Here is a 12,416-nt window from a genome sequence, read left to right on the forward strand (position 1 = left end):
GGTGCATGTGGAAACACAATACAAAGAATTAAAACAGTTATTCCAAATAACTCCATTTTGAACATATGACACAACGAATCTTCACAAAAACTTTACGACTGATTTTATCCTTATTTTACAGACAGGGAAGCTGAGACACAGACCAGTCAAAGCCCAAATTTCCCAATGTGGCTCAAAACTGAGTGCCTCAAGTTTAGGTGCTCAGTCAAGCTATCCAAAGCCTGGTGCACAGAGCGCTAGGATCATATTCTGATGTCACTGGTACCATCCTAGGCCTGTCTCATAAAATGTAGTGCATTTATATAAGCAGACAAGGTTTTTTGGGTGAATTTATATAATGTATTTATATATGGTAAATACTAAAGTTGTGCATGGGAAAAAGAGAGAGAGGAGTGTCTATAGTGGAAGGAATAAAGTATCTTATCATCCTGAAAAAGGAAGTGTTTTTATTGCATAGTTTCTTGTTCCAGGCACTTGGCATCTTTCTATAATATTTACTGGGCCTGAACACAAACAGGTCCATATACTCACCTGATATACAGCAGCACAGATCCATTTTGCTCTCAGAGCAGCTGGCTTTTATCCCAAGTATACAAATCTAGAAGGCTTGAAAACCTGCTCCTATATTTTGTTTTGTCTTCTTGCTGGACAGCTCCCCAGTTTCTCTTTTTTTTGCTTCTTGTATGAAACAGACTGAAAATTGCAGCTGATCAGTTTGTTGCTTTGGGCTGGTAAGCATGACACACATTGAAATTCATAAATAAAAAAGGGGGGAGGAAGTTTGGGTGCAATGAAATAAAAGCCTTACTGAAGGGTCAATTCTGCTTCCATTGAAGTCAGTGGGAGCTTTGCAATAACTGTTGCTGTATACAAGCTTAGATATGTAGATAAAGGAACTGCTCTATTGGGCTGACACTCTTCTTCAGTTCACAGGAAATCTTCTCACAAGGCCTGGTTGTAAAACAGAATAAAACAAAAGTAATTAAAAGAAATCAGAGAAGTTTTTCATTCTGAATTTCTGAAAATAACTAATTTTGGATATTTTATAAAGTAAAAAAACAACTGATCAGCCAACCAAAAAAAAAAAAAAAAATCCCCTGGCCCCCCCCGGGGGGGGGGGGGGGGGTTGGCAATTTTATTTTTAAAAAGATTTTTTTTTAATTAAAAAACCCTAAATGAAGAAAGGGGTTCACCTCTTTTAGCCCACAATGTCTAGACATGAACTTTAAACCAAAGCTATAAAAATGTTCATCTCTGTATAAGATAAAGACAGATTTCTTGATGGGGGGTGCAAGACTCTTAGCACCTTTTAGAATTTGACCTCCTTTGGAGGTTTTTTTATATGTGTTTTTGGAGAAATCAACTTATACCTATAGATGTGAAGTTATAATGATACTCTGGGTATCTTTAGGATAGCTGGCTTGATTATGTACCTAACTGTGACATTTGACTTACTAATGGTTAAATCCAAAGCCTATAGCATCTTTCTTTTAAAAATGATACAAAAACATCATCCACAGAATAATTAATTTACCTGCACTTAGACTGGAAGGGCCTGATGTCAGTGTATGTAGCTAACTGAGAATGCAGTTATATGTTTGAGTTCATAATGGCCCCAATCTGATAAAGACTTACGGCGGTATCTGTTATGCTGGGAATAGATCACTGAATTCAACAGCACTTCCCCCAGAGTAGATTTTCAGCTCATCGTTCCATTTAATCATTTTTCAAGACAGGCTGGGCAGGGTGACACTGTAGAGACAAATTCAAACTCATTCAGGAAGGCATAAACTTTCATAAGTAAGATCCTACTTTGTCAGATGCTATTACATGTAAATAGCTGATTGACCTACATTTGGAAATAAAAGCAATATGCACAGCTGCATGTGAAAAACCAGCACTAAAACACAAATCCTATACGATTTCCAATGTTGCTATTGACACCTAAATACCAGAGCTAACTAAAAAATAAACTTCAAAAAACATTATGAAAAAAGTTAACATTTTGCTGTCTTCTCAAAATGTCAAACTATTGCTGAGCAGTTTCCCTGCCCTAAACAGAAACATTACAATCGACTATTTGGTTAAAAAAACCCTAAAGAATAAAAGAATAAAAATATTTGAAAACATTTTACATTTTTCAATGATATTTGACAGAGGTCCCTGGGAAAAAAGTTTTGACAACCAGCTTATCAATCCATAGTACTAATGGGTACATTTGAAATGCATTAACAGAAAGCTGCATCTCACTGAAGGCACCATATGTCTTGTAAAATCTGTCTTCTTTCTATCTGCAGATATTTTAATTACTTCCCTATTTTTCTCATTAAGATCTAGTCTACACAAGAAATGAGAATTTGCCATCAGAGTAGTTACAGTTTTAGTTCACTTCATAATATTTCTCACTCTAAGCACAGATGCTTTCTTTCTTAGAGTCTCTATTGATCACAATGAACAACAGCGCCTTACTTAAGCATAATGACTTCAACAGAGCCACCCCTATGGTAAGCTGATACTCAGCGTAACTATGATGGAATCTAGCCCTTAATAAAATATTTAGATCATATAGATTTCTCTCACTTTCTCTCAGCACCAATTTTGGTGATATTCTAAACCAGAAATGATACATGTAAGGTGAGGTATTTCAACATATTGATATGCCTGGCTGAATGACACATCATGTTTAATTTTTATTCTATCATATCAGTTAATTGCTGCATGGCCCATAGCCAAGGCTACAGCTATCTAGGAAGGGGAAAGAAATCTATCCAGATGTTATGCATGTTACTGATGGGGTAACTTTCACTCTGTTAATTCCAATGGGTACATTTAGATGCTGGCATTTCCCTGTTACATAGAGACATGGTGAAACAGATATAGCAGATACAAATAAAAGTATGGGAAGAGGATTAGAGTATGGGAACCTTTGTAGGCATTAGGGGTGTGTGAAATGGGCCATATTCAATCCGTTGAATCGGGGACAGTGATTCGATTCGTTGATTTGGATCACTGTCCCCAATTCAATTCGGCTGAATCCGAATCTGAAGATTCGATGCTGATTTGGAGAATCAGCAATTCGGCCATAGACACAGCTTTAAATGTTTTTTCTACGTACCTTGAGGTACCAGGCATGGCTCATGAAGGCTGTGATGCTGGGGTGAATGGAAAAGGAGTGTGGGTGGGCCCTCCACATGCTTGGCAGCAAACCCAAAGTGGACTGGAAGTACTTCTGGTCCACTTCCAGGTCTACCGGGGAGTGCACTACCCGCCCCCCCCCGTGCCCTCCTGGCTCGGCAATCAGCCACGGGGGGACCCTGGGTGCCCTCCAAGACTCAGGAGGCACCAGCCGCTAAGCCAGGGGAGTGCGGTGGAGCCCCCCTGCATGCTCCCCGGCAGCCCCGGAAGTGGACCGGAAGTGCTTTTGGTCCATTTCTGGGGCTGCTGCTGAGTGCGCGGGGGACCCCTCCTGCTTCTGTGGGACACTCCATGCATCCCAGCATCGCAGCACTCACAAGCTGCCTGCTACCTAGAGGTATGCAGTAAAAACATTTAAAGCTGTCTGTGTCCGAATCTCCAAATCTCTCCAAATCGATTCGGAGAGTTTATAGGGTCCTCTAATTTGATCTGGATTTGAAGATTCGGCCACAAATTGGACCAAAGCTCTGCCAAATCAAATCAGGGACCGAAGCTTTGCACAGCCCTAGTAGGCATCTCTCAGAGCTTCATGATCTTCAGACAAAAATGTTCTATTAATGTTTGTTCATTTCACAGGCCAAAGTGCTTTAATATAGTTAAAAATCAGCCTGTTTAATGTCTTTAATTAAATTCCTCCCTTTTGGAAGCTTGAGAAAAAAAAGGTCTGTTTTCTTTTTAATTTTCTTTCCCTGTGTGTGAATATCATGAACTGTTTGCAGGATTGTTGACAAAACCCCACCTGTGGATTGCATTGATTTATTTGCCAAGGCAAAAATGATTGTTTTGAAAGAAAAATACTCAGAACAAACAAGAATTACACAGAGAGGGCTACACAGACTTTGGAAGCAGCTATTAGAAAATACACACAAGCCATCAAATCAAATTCTGGGCCTCCTAACCTTGGTGGTTTCCCTTTGCAGTCTGGGTATATCTATATATAATTTTAGTTTTATTTATCCTAAAAGAATAAGGGGAGAAATTTTAATTTGCTAGGCTGCTGGATGATTGTGTTAGACCATTAGGTCTGGGACAGAAGTTTCATAAACCGATGTGACCCAAATCAGTTAAGTCTGATACTACATACAACCAGGTTCATCTTAAATCAGTTTCAGCCATTTTTAAACTGGTTTATGTGCACTGCACTTCTGTTCTGTTACAGGTTTAAACCAGTTTCTGATCACTTAAACTGGTTTATGTGTAACTCCTGTCCCCAGCCTTAATGGCTGGGAAGGTCTGGGTGGAAATGCAAAATCTTAGCTCTACTTGTGTCAATCTCCTCCTATTTGGTAAGTATAAAGCATCATGGTGACTGCTTTTCATGCACGGTGCCTATCTTGTACTTTTGTGGAGAACCTGACCTGGAGAATATCCATGATTAGTCTTTTTAGTACATCCATGATTAGTACACCTGTGATTAGTCTTTTTGAAATCATTCTGTTAGGCCGCACGAGAAGGGATTAAGTACAAGGATCAGTGCAGTTAGCTCAGAGATCTTTTATACCTGTGGAGTTCTAACTTGCTAGTATTCAACTGCAGAAGGTAGCTGTAATGTTTGCTATGCATATAATTAAAAAAGTTTATTAAATGATCAGATATGTGCTCATTCACACAGCCCTTTAAAGTCAGTGCCAACACAGATTAAAAATTTAATTAGTTTGCTCCTCTGTAACTCAGTCTAATTGAAACTGTCAGTTGTGCTGTGCTGATTATGTCACAGAAGAGAACCAGTACAATAAACCAAGTGCTCTCAACTTAGATCATGAAGTTTGGGGTCAGTTTAGGAAATGTACTAATTATGGTTTTAGGATTTAGTTCTTCTATGGAGTTAGCTACCCTTAAATGTTTGCTGGTAGAGCTACACTGACAACCTTTCCTGATTGCAATGTACTTCATACTGACAAAAACATTATTTTGATTGTGCTTTTTAAAACAGCTCCCCAAATGGAATAAGCTACATAAGCAAACTGTCAACTCCCCCTTTCCATTTCCCCAAGAATCCTTGTCCATAGACCTGGAGGGTATCTTCCCCCAAAATACATTTAGTCCTCCCCTTCAATCCTTTTCACCCATGTGAGAACATAGTCAATAGACCTCACATTGTCACCTGGACCCCCAAGATGTTCCTGTAGATAACAATAGCTATAACTCAACTGTAACTCTTGGTAGATACTACACAACCAAGTATGTTATATATTTGTGTTATAACCATCTAATAGTATTTTTGGCCACTTTATTCATAATTAGGGACAATTAACAGGGAATCAACTATGTTATCTGAGTTCTACGATTACCTATGGAATAGGAAGAATACTTAAAAAAAAAAAGAAGTTTAATGCAGTTTATATCCAGTAATTTATTTGTGATAAAGGAAATGATTTCTCAGTTTTATATTTGTCTTCATTTATTTTTTAACCTTAACATTAGTTTGTAAAACCACTTCTTCACACCTTCTTCTTCTTGTAACAAGCCGGATTTTTTTTCTTGGTAAAATAGAAACAGAGGTTAAAGTTTATCTGAGGGAGGCTAAAGGAAGGTGGGGGAGTTGCAAAGAGAGCAATTGGGATTTGGCTTGTCTTTTGTGCTGCTGTGTGATATTGCAGTGGGTAAGCAGCACTCATTGTGGAGCAGCAAAATTGCATCATTGTTAAAAATTGATTACTATATTGAGCATTTATTAGTGGAGTGGCAAACAACTTTATTTGTTGTTTCACTTTGGAATAAAAGCCACATAGGAGAACCAATACTATAAACCCAACACTCTTGGTTTAGAACACAAAAGAAAGCCATTTTTTTAAACACACAAGTGAATAAATACGTGGAACTTTTTTTTTTTTTTGCAGAAGCACATCAGACTGCTGATTCCACCACTCTTTTCTTACCTTACAGCATGCAACTCTTCTGAAACTCACGTTTTTGCATACTAATTTTCATTCCAGCTATTTTTAATTTATGCTATCTCTAGCCTGTTGAATGTATCACAGAGAAATATAAATATGATCCAGAACTTGCAATCACATTTTTGGGAAAAAACCTCACTTCATGTTGAGCAGGAGGGGGAAAATAATACCAACCTATTTACAATGCAATATTACTAGAGACATGAAAACAAGACCACTGCATCACACATTACTCACCTGATTTCTAGCTTTATTCCAAATTCCAAATTCAGACCAGGTTCTTCAGAAAGTAATCTGTCAAAGTTCATGGCCTTTTTGATTAAATCTGAGCTGAGATTTGAGAAAGCAGAGGCCATCTTTGCAAGAGAATCCAAGCAGACTCAGAGCCCTGCAGCAAAATCAGGGGAAAATACAGTTTTACATGTTTTTAATTCAAAACCAGGTAGGGTTCTTTTGTTTCAGCTGACCTTCTCTTTGAAATTTTAAATTCATTTTTATCTCAAAGGGTATTTCTGTATTAAAAACGCACATGGGTCAAATCCAGGCAAAATGTTCTCATGAACCCTGCCGACCCCCAAATCACTAAATTTTACACAGTTCTAAATATGACCTTTAATTAAGAAAAAAAAATCTTAACAAATGCAAACGTTGCAAATTCATTTGGTTAAACTTTAAGTTGAAGCAGCCAAACACTGAATCTAATTAATTGGACACAGGTGGGCCTTTTATGAATGGAATGTAACATAAGCACACAAAGTAATCTCGTTACATTGAAACAAGAGGTTAAATTCCACTTCCTGCTATGTAGTAGCTGTTAAGTATAGCATTGATGAAAAATATGCTAATAACACCTTCTGAAAAGCATAGCTTAGTCCTATTAACTAATCTCTGGAAGCTGTTTTGTAAACTTCTATTCTATTATACACTGTATCCCATGCATATTGGTGCATCCATTACAGTATGAAATACTATTTTTTCCCCTGCTGTTAAAATTTGTTTAAAATCAGGCTTACTCCCATTTTTTTTTGGTTTGTTTTCCCCTTTAGTTTCTTTTCTAAAGTATCTTATAATAAATGGATGAATCCAGACCTGGTGCACAATACTGGCAAATGTATCCTTTCCAGCAAGAGAAAAAACCCTGAAAATAAGAAACAAGATTCAGATCCCTGTTTCACTAGCAGATACCTCAATAGATTCAAACACGATCATGTTGAAGGTACTATAGAATTTACACAGCTGTAAATGTAAGCAGAATCTGGCCTAACATTTATATATATTTTCTGATAAACAAATATTATATTTATACTGGAGGTACTTTTTGGGGAGATGGTCTGGTTTTGAAAAGCTCTTTGTTAAAGCAAAGTTTTTACTTATGAATGACCTTGTAAAATAAGGATTAATTGTTTTGAATTGATATAGCGAAAACACATTTTTAAGATCTCTAATTGGCAATCAATAAACTGTATTAGTGAATCTAGAACTAAAGAATTTTATTTCATTCCTTTTTCTATAAATGTAAAGAAAGATGTGAAACCAAACCACAATGGTACGTTGTTTCTTCTATCCCCAGGACCATTTTTATCTGGAGACTAACATTCTGTTTTCTTTTCTCCTTCTTCATTTCCATAAACAATATGCACAACTCTCTGAGCCATTCCATCAGCAAATAAAGGCAGAAGGCTAAGTAAATTTGCTTCACACCAATTATTTTTGTGAGGTCACCAAGTTAAGCATTAAAGGATACTGCTGTGGATGAGCGCTCAGGAACAGTATGATTTGTGCTGTAAAGTGAAGAAAAACCACTCAGTGCATGGCATAATACAGCATTTATTGGAAGGTTTTGTTCCACAAGTTAATAGAAGAATGATTCTCTCCTTTTAACTTTTCCAAACTGCATATTTTACTTCACATCCCAGAGGCATCGGAGGTTGCTTTGATTTATCACCGTTAGCATATTTCAGAATCCTAATGAAATGCAGAAATGTGTGAAGTTAAAAAAATATCTCATTGATAGCAAAATTCACCAAGGAGCCATCTCATTTTTATATGCACCCAGAACTGAGTATTCAAAGACTTGTCCACATTCATACAAACATCACTAAAGCAGAGATGCCACAATAAAATGTGCTTCAGTAGTCAAAAGTTATCAGAGCAAGGTGTCAGGTCTTCTGCTGGTAGAAATCAGCATTGTTCTTTTAGAATAACTGGTTTACACTAGTTCTGGCCCAATGATTTCTATCTATTATGTATAGCTCTCTTCTGAGCAATGAGTAATTGTGACAAAATGTTGTATCTGATAAACAGTAGTCTGCACATACAATTCAATCAATGAATTCAGGCATTTGCAAAACAAAAGGACAAAAGTTTGCCTGATGTTACCCAGCTTAAGTCATGGGAGTTTTCCCATTGCCATACAATTGCTTTTAACATGTGGGTTTTTTTGGCCTAAAACTATAAACATATCAGAATATGGGCCTGCATTTTGGCATTCTTATTCAGTGGAGTGTCAGGAGTATCAATCCATTTCCACTTTATGGAAATGGGAGACTCCACCCTAGTTTGCTCCTGCAGCCATAGGGCTGAGGGCAAGCAAAACTTGGTGGCATCCAAACCCCAAGCTTCCAGGTTTAGGCCTGCATGTAGGATGCCCACCAAAGGACTTGGAAGCATCTGAAGCCCCAGGCATGGGTGGAGGATGTTTGCTGGTAGCAAGGCCACATATGGTTCTTGAATGACTCATGGATTTGGAAATTATTTGGCTGATTTAATTTGGGATACAAAAAAAATTCCTAAAAAAACCCAACCAATCAAACAAACAAAAAATCCATTTCCACTTCAGTGATTTATGTCAAATGAGATCAAGCCCAGAAGTTTTATGGTATTTCCAAATATCACAAACAAGATAAAACAACAATAAAACATGCCCGAGGCCTCACATCCAGCACCTTGAAAAGTAAAATTGTGCATGAAAGTTCGAGATCCAGCAAGTTTGCATCAGTAAGAATTTGGTTTGACATATCACTGCAGAATCAGGCCCTTTGCCCCACTTCTCATCAGACCCAATCAATATGTATTTCCCATGTAATAATGCAGCATCATTCATAATGCCAAGCCATATGCCTTTCATGAATAGTTCTCTAAGTTCTTACACATGTGTATCAACAAAAGAGATGCAATCAAATCACACTAAAAATGACTATTGTTCATTTTTTAAAATACAGATGTCATGAACTGTGGGTCCTTTTCCAGGTAAGTAAGTAGGTCAGGTACTCTTCCAGTCTCTAGGGCAGTGGTCTCCAGCCTTTTAAAACAGGAGATCACCTTTGGCATTTAAAAATAACCCAAGATCTACCGTGTACGACTGCCACCCCCTCTTCTCTCGCCCAGCAGGTAAGTCTGTGGGGAAGGAAGAGAGAAGCAGAGGGAGGCAGAGGGAGAAAAAATTATGTGGGGGCATGCTTCCCCAGCAGACAAGTCCCACTTGGCCGGGGCCCACTCAAATTACCCCTGCTCCTGCTTCTGCGGGACTGTCCCTCACTGTTGGGGCCTTGATCTAGTCTCTGTCCTTTCCCTCCCCCACGGACTAATCTGCTGGGCTGGGGAGTGTGCATGCATGCACGTGGGCACTCGGCCTCCCACCCCAGCCTTGGATCAACTCCAAGAGGCTCCGAGATCTACAGGTGGATAGAGATCCACTGGTTGGTGACCACTGCTCTAGGGGCACCTGCACATGAGTGCCGAGACTGCTCCAATGCGCTGGAATTCCTGCATGTCAGAGCAGACTTGATTCATCGAGTCGGCTGGAGCGTGGCAACTGCTTCCTGCGTCTCGTGCATCAGTGTCTCCGCACTTAAAAATGGTGACTGGGCTCTTGAACAAAAGATCATTGAATGAGCTTTAGTTCAAGTGCCCTGCCACCATTTTTAAGTGTGGGGATACTGATACAGGAGATGTGGCAGGACTTTAATTAGAGCAGCTCTCAGAGCTTCTTTAATTAAAGCTCCCCCCAACCCCCTGCACATGTAAAAGTGCTCTAGGCTCTCAAGCGTTTCCTCCTTCCTTCCTCCCTAATGGACTTACAGAGCAGGGTGGAGCTGAGGCCATGGCTCTACCTACCACATGTGTTCATTAGTACAGCTGGACAGCCACTCAGAGGGATGGTGTACTGTATCCCAGTGCTCTTTCTCAGGCAAAACAGCTCCTCATCACCTTCACCATGAGACTATGCCTATAAGAGCACAGCCATGGATCTAATCCAAAACCCACTGAAGTCAATGAGAGTCTTTCCATGGAGCTCAGTGGGCTTTGGAGCAGGCCCTGAACTCTCTACTACCAGCTTCAAACTGAATTCTCTTTAAAAGTACAAGAACCAATCAATGTTTGCAGAATAACAGGCAACTGTATAAAAATCAGTGTATATTCATAGCAAGGATTTTATTATTATTATTGTGCCTCACATATCTAGAATCACTTTGTGTTTTCTTGCCAGTTAGTATACCAAGCTTTCCTGTGCAGAACTACTTAAATAATGTTAAAGGCTGCTTACAGACATTAAAAAACCAAACCAAACCATGCTTTACCCAAAGAGGCAGAGTGTTAATTTGACTTGGCTCCGCAGCGTCTGTATAGATCAGGCGCTTCAGCAGAGCTTTTTTGGTGTTTTATCTAATAGATTCAATCAGCTATTAGATAAAAGCAGCAAAAAAAGCCCCACTAAGCGCCTGATCTATATAGATGTTGGGTGAGCTGGATCCACCTAATGCACTGCCTCTTCCGGAAATGCTCTGTAAAGTAAAGCACCGTTTTGGTTTTTTTAATATCTGTAAGCAGCCTGTCTTTTTCCAGCTTTATCTTTTTCTTCTATCTATTGTGACCAAATATGAAAAGGGGACAGCATACCTAAGTCACGTTCAGGTAACACGGTAAACCATATGATAGAAATATTTATAGATAGCAGCATACTACACATTTTAAACAAAAAATCCATAGAGAACACTAGAAGACAACAGCTGAATCCATGTGATTCAGTAGTTTGTGTTGAAGCTTCATCTTTCTCCCGCATACTTTAATTGCTCGATTGTAAATGTTAATACAACTGAATCTAAACAGGAAAAAATGAAGCAGCACAGGGCCTCATTGGGTCAAATCTTTTTTGAGACAGTGATAGTATCACTTAATTGCTTTCAGATAGACAAGCATATCCCTTATTCATTTACAGTATTAATCTACTGAGGGCTGCTGAAGATCAATACACAAGAGACTGGCCAGAGATGTCATTTTGTCATTTCCAGTAAGAGACAACAAAATTAATACAATATTTGTTTTTTCCTTGAGATGCCTGAGTGTCAATGATAACATCCAAAGTCTTTGCCTTTGTCACAAATATTTGATTGTCTTTTCAGCACCTCTGGTCAATAGCAAACACCTCTGACATCTTAACGACTGCAATCCATTTTCAAAGAGAAAAGAATGCAAAGAGCCACACATCTGTCTGCTGCATTAAGCTTGTGAACCTCCCTTCTGTTTAAAATTTTCCCTACTGTGTGGAACACCCCTGCTGGCCCAGAAGCCAGGGAATTTTTAATTTATTATGCTTCACGGTGCAATATCTGCACCAAGCGAATATGACTGCTGCAACAAAGGGACCACGTCCCTTGGATATCAAACATTATCTTTCTCTTTAAGGCGCCACCCTGCCCTGCCTTCTGCCCAACTTCAGGCTACCATGGCTAAGTAAATTTTTCTTGTACCTAAATTCAATCTTTTATTGGCAGATTCATTCCTTCTTGCAGTGTGTTACTTGTTTCTGGAAATGAATGCTGAATTGAATTTGAATCATCTTTCTTGTCCACACCTTTGAATGAATGGCTGTGTAATGGGTTTACTTAAATACAGGCGGTGCAAACAGTTCTGAAATGAAAATAAGAGACTCCACAGGTATAACTCCAGTAAAAGTTACTCAGGCATTTAAATAGTGGGACTTCCTAGCCCCCAAATATCTTCCTTTCTGAAGAATTGTCTCAGGAAGGGATAGCATCAAGGATCATAAATTGTCTTTTGGCTTTTCAACACTTTACAGGCTCCCATGCATCTCCAACAATAGGACTGAGGGGATGACTCTTAACAGCTCATTAAGGTTGTTTTTGCCAAATGCAAATAATAAAAAGGCCTCTTAAAAGGCTGTCTCATTTTTATTCAGAAAAGCCTACTACAGAATATAAAAAGATGCCATAAAATGGAAATGCAATAGAAAGCCCACTGCAGTTATCTTCAGTGCCCTTGTTAAGATTTTCATGCTAACTTGAAATCTCGAGAGCATTCCTG

The 12,416-nt window shown here is 38.8% G+C and overlaps 1 long non-coding RNA gene across 1 annotated transcript; it reads right to left on the bottom strand.

Moving 5' to 3' along the window:
* Positions 1 to 731: 731 nt before the first annotated feature.
* On the bottom strand, positions 732 to 6,433 carry LOC112549325. Its single transcript, XR_003092717.1, has 3 exons — positions 6,330 to 6,433; positions 1,636 to 1,752; positions 732 to 951 (listed from the first exon to the last, which is right to left on the bottom strand). It is a non-coding gene; the product is annotated as an uncharacterized LOC112549325 (long non-coding RNA).
* Between the last annotated feature and the right edge of the window lie 5,983 nt (positions 6,434 to 12,416).

The sequence above is a fragment of the Alligator sinensis genome, unplaced genomic scaffold, assembly GCF_000455745.1.
Source record: "Alligator sinensis unplaced genomic scaffold, ASM45574v1 scaffold115_1, whole genome shotgun sequence".
In the NCBI taxonomy this organism is placed as follows: Eukaryota; Metazoa; Chordata; order Crocodylia; family Alligatoridae; genus Alligator; species Alligator sinensis.